This window comes from Dromaius novaehollandiae, chromosome 19, assembly GCF_036370855.1.
Source record: "Dromaius novaehollandiae isolate bDroNov1 chromosome 19, bDroNov1.hap1, whole genome shotgun sequence".
In the NCBI taxonomy this organism is placed as follows: Eukaryota; Metazoa; Chordata; class Aves; order Casuariiformes; family Dromaiidae; genus Dromaius; species Dromaius novaehollandiae.
In genome coordinates this window covers 1,983,148-1,996,953 of record NC_088116.1, presented here as the reverse complement: position 1 = coordinate 1,996,953, position 13,806 = coordinate 1,983,148, and positions in this window count along the sequence as shown.

Below are 13,806 nucleotides of genomic sequence, written 5' to 3'. Positions count from 1 at the left end.
GGCGGCGCCTCGGCCCGCCGACGTCAGCGCTGCGCGCGCGAGCCCCCGCCCCCGCCCCGCCCCGCCCCGCCCCGCCCCGCCCCGCGCGCCCCCGACGCCCGCCGCGGCCGCGCGCGCGGGGAAAGTGGTGGCGGGGGGAGCCGCGGCGCCGGGCAGCGCGCGGGCAGCGCCGAGCACCGGCAGCCCCGGCCCGGACGGGGGGAAGCGCGCAGCGCCGTGCAGCGCCTGGCACGGCCCGGCTGGGCGCCCGGCAGGAAATGCGCAGCGCCGAGCGCGCAGCGTGGCACCGCCGGCCTGCAGCGCCGGGCGCGGCCGTGCCACATGTGCAGCGCCGGGCACCGCCTGGCACGGCTGCGCACGCTGCAGGAATGCGCAGCACCGAGCGCGCAGCGTGGCACGGCCGGCGTGCAGGGCCGGCCTGCAGCGCTGTGCGCAGCCAGGCGTGCTGTGCCACATGTGCAGCGCCGGGCGTGCAGCGCTGTGCACAGCTGGGCGTGCCGCGCCACATAGGCAGCGCCACATGTGCAGCGCCGGGCGTGCAGCGCCGTGCACCGCCAGCTGTGCAGCACCATGTGTGCAGCGCCGGGCACAGCTGCCTGCCACCCGCAGGGGCTGCTGCCCAGGTGGTGGTGGTGGTCATGGTGGTGATGGTGGTGATGGTCATGGTGGTGGTGGTGGTGGTGGTCATGGTGGTGGTCATGGTGACGGTCATGGTGGTGGTGGTGGTGGTGGTGGTCATGGTGGTGGTGGTGGTGGTGGTCTTCTCTCTGGCTGCACAAGTGGACGTCGCAGTGTTCATTCCCGGGACGAGGGCAGTTCCCGCTGGGGGAACAAACCCAGCTGAATCCCTGCGTTTGTGTTCTGTGCGCGCTGTAAATTCAGCGTCATAATAAAAAGGGCCTAAATCTTGACTGAATAATTCATTTTCAGGCATGAGGGAGAAGTAACGACTCGCGTTATTTTCCAGCTATGGTTTAGGACGCTGCCGGGATTGAGCGGCTGCTGGGTTTCGGACACGGCCGTCGGCAGCCCGCGCCGCGGCCCGGCCGGTCTCACCCCCACGGGCCTCCGCCTGGCCAACGCTGCTGGGCCGGCGTCATGGAGGGGCGGGGGGCCGCCAGGAACGCCAAAATCCCTCAAAATGCGGGAAGTGGCACTGCCAACGAGGGGGCTCGCGGAGGCATCGCTGCCTTTGGTGCTACGTCCGCGTCTGCAGCCGCCCGCGCGAGCGCGCTGCGGGACGGCCCTGGAGCAGCCGCACTTGCAGGCAAATGCTTAAGCGAGTATAGGCTTAATGAGTTGGGTTTTTTTTTTTTAACCTATCCATTTTTTAATACGCAACTGCCGTTTAAGTGGTTTAATCTTCCCAGGCTGTGAGTTCTCCTCCCGGTTACCAGCAGCTAAATCACACGAAGGGGAACCGCACAACCCAGCGTCGGCCGCCAGGTCTACCCTCCCGCGGGGGCCGCACGCCGGCACGCTGCCCCCGCCCCCGGCCGAGCCGCCGGCCCCAGACGGCCAGAGAAAAGCCAGGCAAAAGCCGCTGGAGTTCGGCTGCGCGGAAGGACGTTGCTCAAAGCACCGCGGCCGGGTCCTCGAGCCGCACGGGCCAGCGGGAACCTCGGCGGCGCGAGGCGGCTCCTGCCCGGGCCCCGCGTCTCGGGTGGGCGTGGGGTTTTCTCCCGGGACGCCCCAGCTCCGCACGGAGCCACTTCAGCGTCCCGCCAACGGAGCCGTCGCTGACCTTCCCCAAAACACCAGGATTTTCGTCTTAATTGAGAAAAATGACATTTTTCAACTGTTTCAAAAGAAGAATAAAAAGCCAAACATTATCAGGCCCATCTTTTAGATGATAAGGGAGGGGGGAAAAAGCGTGGCGAGGGAAGATTTCAAAGCCGGCTTTGTTTTCCGCGGCTTTGAAATCAACAGACAGCCCCGAGAATTCTGTTTTTCAGAACTACAGCGTTTAATTCTGTTTACTACTTCCAGGCAATTCTATATATAAAACGCCAAAGAGCCCAAGCAGACCACTTTAAACGAATCCTCCTGCTTTTTTCAGATGTGTCACTCCTCCCGCGGGCAGGATTGCAGGATACCAATCAATTAAATTAAAAACAAAAGCAGAAAGGGGAAGCGGGGCAGGGAAAGGAGCGGTGGCGGCTGGGTTTCGCTCCCGTCGAGCCCTCCCGGCCCGGCCGGCTCCGGAGACCCCCCTCGCAGGCGCCTTTGAGCTAAATCGCTATTTAAAGATGGGTTTCAGGTGGGGATTTCTTCAGGGTCCTTCTTTCCCCTTTGCTGGTTTCCAGCAGCTGTTGGCAGCTGGACTCGCATGGGATGGGATGGGACGGGATGGGATGGGACGGGACGGGACGGGACGGGATGGGATGGGATGGGATGGGACGGGACGGGATGGGACGGGACGGGATGGGATGGGACTGGATGGGATGGGACGGGATGGGACGGGATGGGATGGGACGGGACGGGATGGGACGGGACGGGATGGGATGGGCGGTCCGGATTGGCACTGGCACCCCGCTAAGATGCAGCCATCCCCTTGCCCGAGTCCTCAAACCGTGCATCTCCACGGGTTTTGCCACCGCGGCGTCCCGGGAAGAGGCACTTTTGGGGCCGCAGATGCTCGTGGCCGGGGCCCCTTTCCTGCCCCCGGCGCGAGGCTGTGCCGCCCCGCTCCCCCCGCTCCCGGGGGCCTCGGAGACCCTCCGACAAACCCTGCCACAAGCCCAGACTAGTAGTGTTAGCTATGAATCTTCTCCCATAAATAATTCCCAGAAGCAGATCAATGCTGCAGCTGAGCCAATGGGTTCACGGGAATCATTTCTCCTGCTACGCCGGGATTTTTTTCCCCCCTGTTGCTACTAATGAATTATGATGATAAAACTACCCTGGAACACCCCCAAAATAAAGACAAACAGCGTGTATTATCGGAGACGGGGGCGTGCGCGGCATCGGAGACGCGTTACCTTCCCCGCGGCACATTTGTCCTCCCCTAGAGACGGTTAAGGAGGAGGAAGGAGGCACCGTGAATGGATGGTCCGGCGGCAACACGGCATTAATTCCCTGGCCTTCCGCAGCCAGCGACCAGGAACCTCCATCTCAATTACGCCGCCGGTGACGGGACCTCGAATAGCCGCGGCGGGTCCCGCGCGCCTGCCCAAAGCGAGCGCGGAGGACGCAGCGCGCCGGCCCGGCCGTCGGGTACCGAAGCCACCGTCGTTATCAGCGCCACGTCACGCAAAAAAATTGGCTGCGGGAGGAAGCAAGAGCATCCAAGGAGAGTCGCGGCGAAACGGCGCGTGCGGCGCCTGTGCAAACGCAGAGCCACGGTTACATGGGCGCACGTTAAAATCCCGCATGGATTTAAAGGGAGCCGAGCTGGGGTGGGAGAAAGGAGCCGCTCCCCGGAGGCCAGCAGCAACAGAAATCTCCAACAGGCAGATGGAGAGATGCAGAAGAGCGCGAGGGGCTGGTAGCCGAGAGCAGCCCTCCGCCGACGGCGGGGACCCCGCGGCTACCGGCACCCGCCCCCGCTCGCGAGGGATGCGGCTTCGCGGGGAAAACGGGAACGATTCAGATTTGGGAAGAACACAGAGCTTGCTATTGAGATCGCTGTCCCCACGAACGAGGGAGGTGAACGATGCGGTTTCCCACTGGAAGTTACTCAGCTGCTTTATTCTGCAGCTGGGTTTTTTCTCCTGGGAAGCGGGGAGGGATTCAGACCCCGCGAGAGCCAAGGCTGGAGTCGCCTCCGGAAAGCGGAGCTACGCATGAGCTCTCTGCTCGCAGAGGCTGGTGTAACGAAACGCTCGGCTCTGCCTGCCGGTGCCGCGGGGGCCCTCGGCGGAGCCCGTCCCCCCCCGGCGAGCCGTCCCGGCACCGCGTCGGCGGGTGCAGAGCATCCCCGCGCCCCGGCTCCATTTCGGGTGTTTCCCAGCTGACTTTGGCGAGTTAATGAATTTATTTAGTTCTCTCCCGTTAGTCAGCTAACCCTTGCTGCTGATGCGGGGCGTGCCGTGGCCGTGAGGCGCCCGTCGGAGGCAACGCCGGCAGGAGAGCGGCCGCGAGGCCGCGGAACGTCTCAGCACCCCTCGGCGGAGCAGCGCTGCCAAGGATCACGCGCGCGCGTCCGCCTGCGACGTTATTTTCCTGCAGCTCAAAAGCAAGGATTAAAAAAAAAAAAAACCTCAACCCAACCATGCAAAGCTCTCCGCAGACGGGGCCGTAGTCCCAGCCGCGCGCGGTCCTGTCCCCGCGTCACGTTGTAGCAGGGTGCAGCCGCGTCCCGCTGGCCGTCGCCCCGTTGGGGTCTTGCAGGGTTTCCTGCGAGAAACGGAGCCGGCCGAGCCCGGAGCGCCTCCGCCACGCGCCCAGCACCAGCCGCTCGGGTGCCCCAGGGCTCCTCGGCCTCCCCGGCATCAACCTGCCGTTGGCGTCACTCGCGGGACGCGCGGCACGGGGCAGCTCGCGGCGAGGCTGCAGCGGGACCGGGGTCACCCGCAGCCTCCGGCCACCGCCGAGCTTCCAGCCCCGCGCGTCGGATGAGCGAGCGGAGGACGCCGGCTCTCACGGAAGCGAAGACCTCCTGCAGCGATTTCGATGCAAACGTAATTAGGCGCCCGGTCCCGACGCACGTGTCCCTTCCCGGCCGGAGCGCGGCGGGAGCGGTCGCCGGCGCCAAGCTCGGGTTGCAGGAACAGTAGCCGGAGCGCGGGGTCCCTGCATCACCGTCCGCCCGCGGCACGGAGCCCCAGTGTCCTCCCGGCGCCACAAAGCCGGACTAAGACCGGCACAAATCCCCTGGCTAAGCTCAGCGGCCCGGGGACGGTGCGTGCGCGTGGGCCCTGCAGCGGGCGCTGGGCCGGGCCGGCTCGAGCTGGGTGCAGCATCCAGGGCGGGGGGTTGCGCCTGCTTTTTTTTGGTGATTTGCTTTTGCACGGGTACAGCGACAAACGCGCGGTGTTTCCTCCCGCGCACCGGCGGCACCGGGCGCCCGAGCCTTGGCGGTGCTGCTCAGAGCCTTCCTCGGAGCCCCGGCTGCGGAGTCACCTTCCAAAAACGCTCTGTTTTTCCTTCCTGTCTTGCTGTTTAAAGCAGTCGTGCGGCTTTGAAGTCCCAGGGAAAGCACGTGAAAAATGCGACCTTTCGGGCCCCGATGCTGGGCGACGAGTAAGCCGACTCCAGATGACAGGCCCTGGGAGCAGCCCCGGCTGTTTCGCAGCCAGCGGACGGAGGCGCGAGGACGACGCGCTCTGCTTGGATGCGGAGACAGACCCGGGCTTGGGCACTTGTTTTAAAAGCATCGGGCGGGGGGGGAGCGTTTGGGCTCCTGGGGACCCACCGGGACGCCCGGGTGCCCGTCTGCGCCCCGGGAGGCTCTTCCAGGGGAGGGAAAACGCCGGGGCGGGCAGGATGCTCGGCGGGGCGGGCAGAGCCTCCCGGGCCGGGAAAGGGCCCGGCGCTAAGGCGGCACCGCGGCCCCGCTGCCGTGTTGGGAGACGCAGCATCGCGGTGCCGCCCGGGACGCGCAGCTCTGCTCACGTCGCCTTCGCCGCCGACCGTCCTCGCGTCCGCCGCAGAGCGTGCTGGGGACAGCACCGACAGCACTTTTAACCGGTTATTCCCAAAACTTTTGCAGACTTGCGCCGTTTGCCTTCGAGCTCGGCTTCGTTGCCCTTCGGTTCCCAGCCGGGGTCGGCGCCGGCGCCGGGAGAGCCCGGGAGCAGAGCCGCCGCTCCGCGGGGAAACGCCGCGGCTTCGCCCTGGCGAAGTTTCGAAACTTTTTACCGCCCAGTCCTCCCCTTTTTTCTCGCCTCCCCGCATGGCCGCAGTTCGTCACGGTTATGACGCCGCTGGAGCGAATCAGCACGGGGACGGCATTTAGCCACTGCGCATCAGCAGCGAAAAGTGAGATGAAATAAACCAAAAGCAACGCAAACTGGGCAGAGGAAGGGACGCGCAGGCCAACTCCATCGCCGCTTCATCCGGCGTTATTGCAGCTCTGCTGCGTTTTGTCAGGGACTCCTTCCAGGCCAAACCGGAGAGATTATCTTGTCCGCGTGTTATGAAGTGGCTAATCCCTTCCGGCGGCGGGGCAGCCGACGGCTCCGCGTTGGGCCCGGAGGAGGGGGGCAAATACGGAGGGGACGAGCAGCCCTGGCGCGGCTCCGCGGTGCTGCCGCCCCTCCGCTGCGGCGCGGGGGGACCGAGGGGAACGGGTGTTTTTAGCGAAGGAAAAGCCGCTGTTTAACGTCGCTGCGCTGAACGAGCTCGCTCGGCCCCAGCTCTCCCCGCAGCAAACATCTCGCCCCATCTCGCTTCCCCTGCGGCGCGAGGCCTCCTTCCCGGCAAACCTGCCCCGCCAAACGGAGCGGGCTTGATCCCGCGGCCCGGGAGCGGAGATGGAAACGCTGCCGTCTCCCGCTACCCCGACCCCGGCAAGGCCGCCCTTGCGTCGCCCGAAAGGCCCCTGAGCTTTGCAGTGACCTTGCATCGCCCCCGAGCCTTGCAGCGACCTTGCATCACCCCGAAAGACCCCCGAGCCTTGCGGCAACCTTGCAGTCCCCCAAAAGGCCCCCAAGCCCTGCAACGACCTTGCAACGCCCCTGAGCCTTGCAGCGACCTTGCATCCCCCCAAAAGCCCCCCCAAGCTTTGCAGTGACCTTGCAATGTCCCAAAAGCCCCCCGAGCCTTGCAGTGACCTTGCAATGCCCCGAAAGGCCCCAATCCTTGCAACGACCTTGCAACACCTCGAAGGGCTCCGGATCCTCGCAACGACCGTGCACGGCCCCTCGTCGCCCCTTTCCCGCAGCATCGCCCTCCGCTCGGGCAGCCCGCGCGAGCACAGCCTGCTCCTCCGCCGCGGCTCCGGGCTGGGAAGCTGGCACGTGCCGGGGCTGCCGGGGAGCACGGAGCTGCGCCCGAGGGCTCGGCTGCTTTTCCAGCCACGGCTCCCCGCGGGTATCGGCGACGCCGCGAGAAGCAGCACCAGGAAACCGACCCGCGAGCATCGTCTTCATTAGACTTTATGGGGCAGAGAAAAGCTCCAGGCCTCTTATTTCCAGCAAAGACAAAGTCTTATTTTCACGTAAGAACGGCTGTGTTTCATCCCTTCAAACTGAAACGAAACAAAGATAAACTTGTCTTACATGGAAATTCATAAACATCTAATCTTTACCGCCGTGTCTATGCAAACACCGCTGACGCACCTCCACCCTCCAGCGCGGGGAGAGATTTCTATTACAGCCCCGAGGGAAAAACGGGAGCCCTCATATCATCATCGCCAGGACGAAACCAGCTTCTCGTCCCTTTTCCGCTATGATAATGGGGAGAGTAAACAAATATTCCACTTGCCCATCCAACACCCTCCCACCTGCCGCCAACCCCATGAACTTGGGCAAAAAAATATTTGCAAAATGTGCAAAGCTTGGGGAAATGCAAAAGGTCGGTCAGCAGGAAAGACTGACCATCCACCCAGCGTGCATATATACATACCTCTACATAAATATGTATTTTTTTAATGTTAATTACTTCTTTTCAGCAGCAAGCAGCGTGCCCATTAAAACCAAAACTGATTGTGCTGCTCCAGCGTCGGGAAACCGGCAAGTCGAAGGTGCGGGAACGACGGCGCCGAGCCGCCAACGTTAAAAATCGCAACCTGGCAGCCGGCAGCAGCGGCGGGGTCGGGGAGCGCCGCGCCGACCATCGCTTTTATACCTCTGCGCTTTAAATAGCAATAATGTGTTGAATGTGAAATGGGCTGTGCTGATGCGGTTTGCTCCGCGCTATTAAAATAACGGCGTCGGGACACACGTTACACGTCTTGTGGTTCTTCAGAGACGTCGTAGGGGAAAAATACAAACTCAAATGGAAACGTGGGGGGAAACGCAGAGGCGAGGGCGGGGGGGGGACCAGGCACGGGGGTCCCTGCGGGATCGCGGGCACCGGGAAGGGACGGACGCTCGGGACGGCGTTTCAAGGCCGGGGCAGCAGGTTGGGCGATGGGCTTCGCCCGGGCGAGGACGGGGGCTGCCGAGCTGCCAGGCATCGCTCTGCATCGGCGCAGCAGCATCTTCCTCCTGGGTCGGGTAGGAACCACGCGCTCTGCCAGCGCATCGCTCTTTTTGGCTGAACAGGTCCCTTAATCCATGATTTTGAAGCCACATAGATATATATATATATATTTTACACACACATATATATATATATATTTACATACACACACATAATGCATATCCATATAGAAAAGGTGCCCAAGCCGTGGCTGCATGAGCGCTATAGACCTGAAAGAGGTAAAAAATAAAGGCGCGTTGCCGGGTTCTTTCCATCCACCTGTGCCGCCAGCGCCGGGGCTCGGGTCCCTGGCGGGTGCCGCACTCCCGCAGCGGCGACCAGGAGCAGGATGCGCCCAGCGCTGACCTGCGCCGACCTTGGGCCCAGGCTGAATGAAATTAAAAAAAAAAAAACCCCACCAGCCATCAACGCTCTTCAGATGCGTTTTGCCGAGCACGGTGCGGCGACGCTGGGTGCCGGTGCCGGGGGTCGCGCGAGGCGGCAGCGGGACGGCCGGCTCTCCCGCCGGGATGCTGCAAAGGGCACAGGAGTGGGGGCGGAAAGCTGGGACGCTCGTGTTGCAGAGCAGGGAGATCTAAGGTCCCATCGTACTCGGGAATTTTATCAGCCTTCCTGTTGCTGTTACAGGTCTGATTTTTTTTAATACTAATTTTTAAGAGAATAGGCCTCCCAGTAAAGTTCTCCCAATAAAAAGCGCCAGAACGGCATAAAGGCCGCCGTATCCCTGCTCCTCGCGCCCGCGGACCCCACGGCGCTTAGCCGAGGTCACGGACCCGCGTGGACCCGGCGCTGCCCCGGGCGCCGCTCGCCCGCCGCGGCTGCTCTTCCCTCCCTGCCCGCTCCGACTCTGCGAGAAGCTTCGACGAGAAGCGACTGCCCCCGGAACGGCGACTTCCGCAGCCGTCCTCCAGCCCACGACAACCCAGGCAGCCGGGAGCGCAACGAGTCCGAGCAAAAAGGCCGGGAAGATTAACTTATAAAGGTTAAAGGAGAAGAGCGGAGAAGCCAGACGTGAGCTGGAAGAGGGGTCGCCCGGGGAGGAGGAGGAGGCAGCCGGGGCGGCAGGACGCGGTCCGCGGCACGGAGGAGAAGGTGAGCGGGACGTTGATTTGACGAGCGGATGAGCTGAAACCCCGAACGCGCTGGAGATGCCGACAGGAGAAAAAGAGGTAGATGGGGAGACGGGGGAATGCCGGAGCGTGCACCGAGGTGCACGAAGCGTTATGGGAAGCAGAAGACCATCATGATCCATGAAATCCTCCAAAGCAACAGGAGCCAGGGCGGGGGCGGGGGAAAGCAGGCGTTTCTCCCCGTTTTCAGCACAGGGAACCGAGGCACAAGGTTGGGATTCCCAACGGGCAGCGGGGCAACCGCTGCCTTGCGGCTCCTTTGCAGACCTCGGCGAGGGGCAGCAGCCGGGACAGGCGCGCGGGCTGTTAGGCCACGTTACGCCGTAGCAGCTACCCGCGAGCCCTCGCTCACGCGACGGCGCTCCCAGGCCGCCTTTCCCGCAGCCCGAGGCCGAGCCAGGCGTTCGCCCAGCGCCCTCCAACCCCCCTCGCGCTCCTCCGTCCTCCCCTTCCCCCGGGCTTCTCCACCCCTTTCTGCCTGGCTGGAGCAGCAGACTTGAGTTATTTGTCAGGCCTTGAAAAAACAGTGAAATTACGGTTATGAGATATTGCACCTTTAGCTCACCGAAAGGCTGCCGAAAGCACGACTTTTGTCTGCGTTGGGGTAACGATGTAGGTTCAGGTTGCAACCAGCCTCTAAAATGTAAACGGCTCTGGATAAACATAAAAATAAGGTTCGGATTTGTTGCTCATGAAGCAAAACGAGCGCAGCCCCGTGCACGGCGCCGGCAGTGCCCGAAGCAGGACGCTTTCCCCCGACGCGGCCTCTCCCGCGGCCCCCAGCGCGTCTCTCCCCGGCACGGCGGCCCAGCAGCCCGCTCCGGCGCCGGGGAAGCGGCGGCTCCGCTGAGGCTGGAGTGCCATCTGCTGCCGCGCCGGCCCTGGGGCTCGGGAAGCTGCGGGGCCCCCCGCTCGCCCGCCCGCCCGCCCGGCCACCCGCACGCCCCAACCAGCCGCACCGGCGGGGAACCTCAGCCCAAGGAGGCTCCGGAGTGGCAGCGGCAGAAAGGAGCGACGCGGCACGACACAGCACGGCACGACGCGGGGCTCCGAAGCCGGGACGCGAGGCGAACGAGCCCCCCAGCCCTGGGATGCGGCGGGGAGCTGGATGGAGGCACCGCGGCCGCCCCCGCGTGCTGCCCGGCGCGAGGGCAGCGACCGCCCTCGCAACCTCCGGCCCCCGCGTAGCCCCCGCGCGCGCTGGCTGCGGCCGCAGGAGCGAAGGGGGCACGTGCACTTCTTGAAGATGCTGCGCACGGAGCAAAGGCCGAGGGGGCGGCGGGGGGGACGTGGTGCAGAGCAGCAGCCGCACGAGGAGCCAACGGCCCCCGGGCGCTTCGGCTCCGAGCGGAGACCGACGACGGCGGAGGAGCCCGGCCGCTCGCAAACGGCATGGAGGAGCCGGGCCAGGGCCGGTCCTGGTCCTCGCGTGGTACCCGACCGACGGGGTATCCCCGCGCGGCCCCAGGCAGCTTAGCAAGCAGCCGGAAAGCGCTTTTTCCGCCCAGGCATCATTAAGTCGCGGGACGCGCTGCCGCAGGACGCTGCGGAGGTCAGAGGGACAAACGGACCGGGAAAGCGATGACACCAGCGCCCCGGGGCACGTGCACGCGGCCCTCGCGCAGGACACGCGCTCGCCCGTCACTCGCGTCCCCCGGCCACTGCCAGCCCGACTTTCCAGCGGCAGCACCGACACACGGACGTGATGCTTTCCTGTGCCTCGGTAGCAAAAAATCCAATGGAAACCTTATTTTTTAAATAGAAAAGAAAAACGCCTGCAGCGGTGGAGTTTGCGCCAGGAAGCTGGGGAGCAGGGCGGGGGCAGCCGCCCCAGCGCCGGACGGGCTCCAGAGAGGCCCCCCTCGCTCCTCCCTCCGCTCCCACCGAGGTGCCCTGGCCCCGGCGCTCCCGCCGGCAGGAAGGGCCGGCCCGGGATGGCCCGGAGCACCGCCACCGCCGCGGAGCAGAGCGGCCCCGTCCCCATCCCCGAAGGTGCCGAGCCGGGGGCTGCTGGAGGGGGAAGGCGGTGCTCACCCTGCGGCCGGGAAGCCGGCCAGACGGAAGTCGTAAATTAGGCATCCCCAGAGGCCTCATTCATTTTACCCATAATAAAATCACCGCTTTTCAAAGGGGAAAGCCCCTCTGAAGGGGCCGGCTCAGCTCCGGCGCTCGGTCCCGGGTCGCGCCAGGAGCCGCGGTGCCGCTGGGGCCGGTGCAGCGATGCTCTGCCGGCGGGATGCAGCCCCGGGCGAGGGGAGGATGCGAACGCGACCCACCTGTTTCAGCCTCCCTCGCTCCTCTGCCTCCGTCCCTGCTCTTTTCCAGCAGGCCATGGTCACCCCTTCCCCATTTCAGCCAGGCCCTTTCCTCTCGTCCATATGAGGAAAGTTCTTCCCCCTCCGCTTCGCCGCTTTAAAACGTGGGGTGCCTGCAAGAAGCCACGCGGCTTTTCTGCTGAAGTGGCCAAAGCTGCTTCGTGCCTGGGAAAGGGGGACGCAGCCACCCACCTCGCGGGCTGCTAAGCGGGAGCTACGCACCAGGGAAAGGGCCTCCAGCGGGTCACGGCCCAACTTCCAGCATAGCTGCTTTTGCTGCAGAAGCTAATAACGTCCACACAGGCCGAGACCTTTCTTTCTCCAAGGAGGAGGAAGCGATGCCCATCGGCACCCGCCAGCACCTGGTTTTGGTTAATCCCTCTCTGCAACACTCCACCTACTACAGCTTGTAAAAACCACAGCCTGCAACGCAAACGGGGAAGAGGAGCTTCGCCCGCGTCGTACAGGCTGGGGAAGACAAGGGACGCGCAGCAAGAGCAAGCGCGGGGGCAGGTTCCCCGCACCGAGCCGCCGGCAGCTGCTGGGGATTTTGCCAACATTGGCGAATCACCGCAAAGCCAGGGAAAACACAGAAACGAAGATGAGTCACTGACCTCTGCAAGGAGGAAGGACGGGAACACCTCCATCCCCAGGCGCAGACTAGCAAGTCCAGGAGCTACTCTAAGCTTTCAAGGGGAAAAAAAACGCTACGGAGTTATTAGGAACTTGCTTGAGACCAACGATGATGGACTGCATCTCGGAAAGCTCTTTGGGACATGGCAATAGAGTCGAGGAAGACCCATTTGCTTCCCCACCTCCAAGTTTTAGCCACCGCAGTGTCTGGATAACTTCGGGATGAAGCTACCACCACTGAACTGTCTGCATTACTTTTTCCCTTTCACTTCGGTATTTGGTGAGCAAACCTCCTGGATCTCCGCCACCCCGCTCCCACACCCCACACAGAGGGAGGAGACAGACCCCACTTCATCCGTTCAGCAGGACTCCAACACCAGGACCAGCTTGGCAGAAAAAGTCTGCGTAAAGTGAGCGAGAAGAGCCCCGGACGGGAGATGGGGCAGGCGGTGGGAAAGCGCCCGCGCGGGAACACGCTCCCGGGGCAAAGCAGCCTCCTGCAAGGAGGAGCCCGCTCGCCAGCGAGGGCAAAGCGCCACCCCGGCCACTGCCACCGCTTTAGTTCCATCCTCCCGCGCTCCGGCAAGGCTGCGGCTAGAGAAAGCAGCAGCAGTTCTCTCCTCCGTGCACGTCAAAACCAACAATTTGTAGTCCTCTATCCCACTGCAAAGCAGGTAAAGCTTCCTAGAGCAGAACAAAACGCTTTGGAAGCGCACGTTCACCAATACAAGCAAACACTTCTGGACACGGCGCCGGCACGAGGCTGCCGTCGGAGCGCGGGGCTCCTCATCTTCTCTTGACCTCATCTCCAGCCTGGCTCCTGTTCCGGACACTGGCAGCAGGGAGCTAACAGGAAGGTCAGTGCCTCAAGGCCGAAACGCAGCCCCCTCAACGAGAGGTTGGCTCCCACTAGAACAGGTTTAGTCAGGGAAAACACGGCCTAGCAGAGCAGGTACCCGGCGAGGCAGTGTTGAGCTGCTGAAGCACTCGAGTTGATGACCAGACAACCTCCTCGCAGCTCCAGGGCAGCTCTTTTCCCTCCCCTTAGCCAGGAACTCCGTCCAGGAAGAGACCCCCGCCAGAAGCAGCACATCCAAATATCCCGCCTGCCGCTCCAGAGCTCCTGCGCATGGATAACTCGAGCACTACGTGCTGCACCAAAGTACCCTAGATTTCGACAGCATGTTAACCACAGTGCAAGGGCTTTGCTGTCAAATTCTTACCTGGAAAATCATGCCTGAGGGCAAAAGCCAGCTCAGGAGCTGCTGCAAGGATTGAGAAACCCTGTGGGCAGAAACCACTTTTCCTGGGGTGAGCTGAGGCAAGAGGAAAGGACATTGCTGAACTTTCTTTGCCTCCAACCACTGCTCTCCCACCAAAAACCCAGATGTGTTACGCTACATCTATTACTTGCCTAAGAAGCACAGAGTTGTAGTCCGGAGCATCCACAAGTGGTGTGTAATTCTGCAGTGAATCCGAGGAATTGGCTCTAATCCTTGGGACTGGGAAGATGAACAACTGCATCAAGGACACTCTGCTCCCAGGTGCACACGTCTCGAGACCACGAAGGCCACGAAGGCAGTACTTCTGTTCTGTGCAGCCCTAGAGGAGTCGGTCTGTCCCAGGCCGCAGCTGCTTTT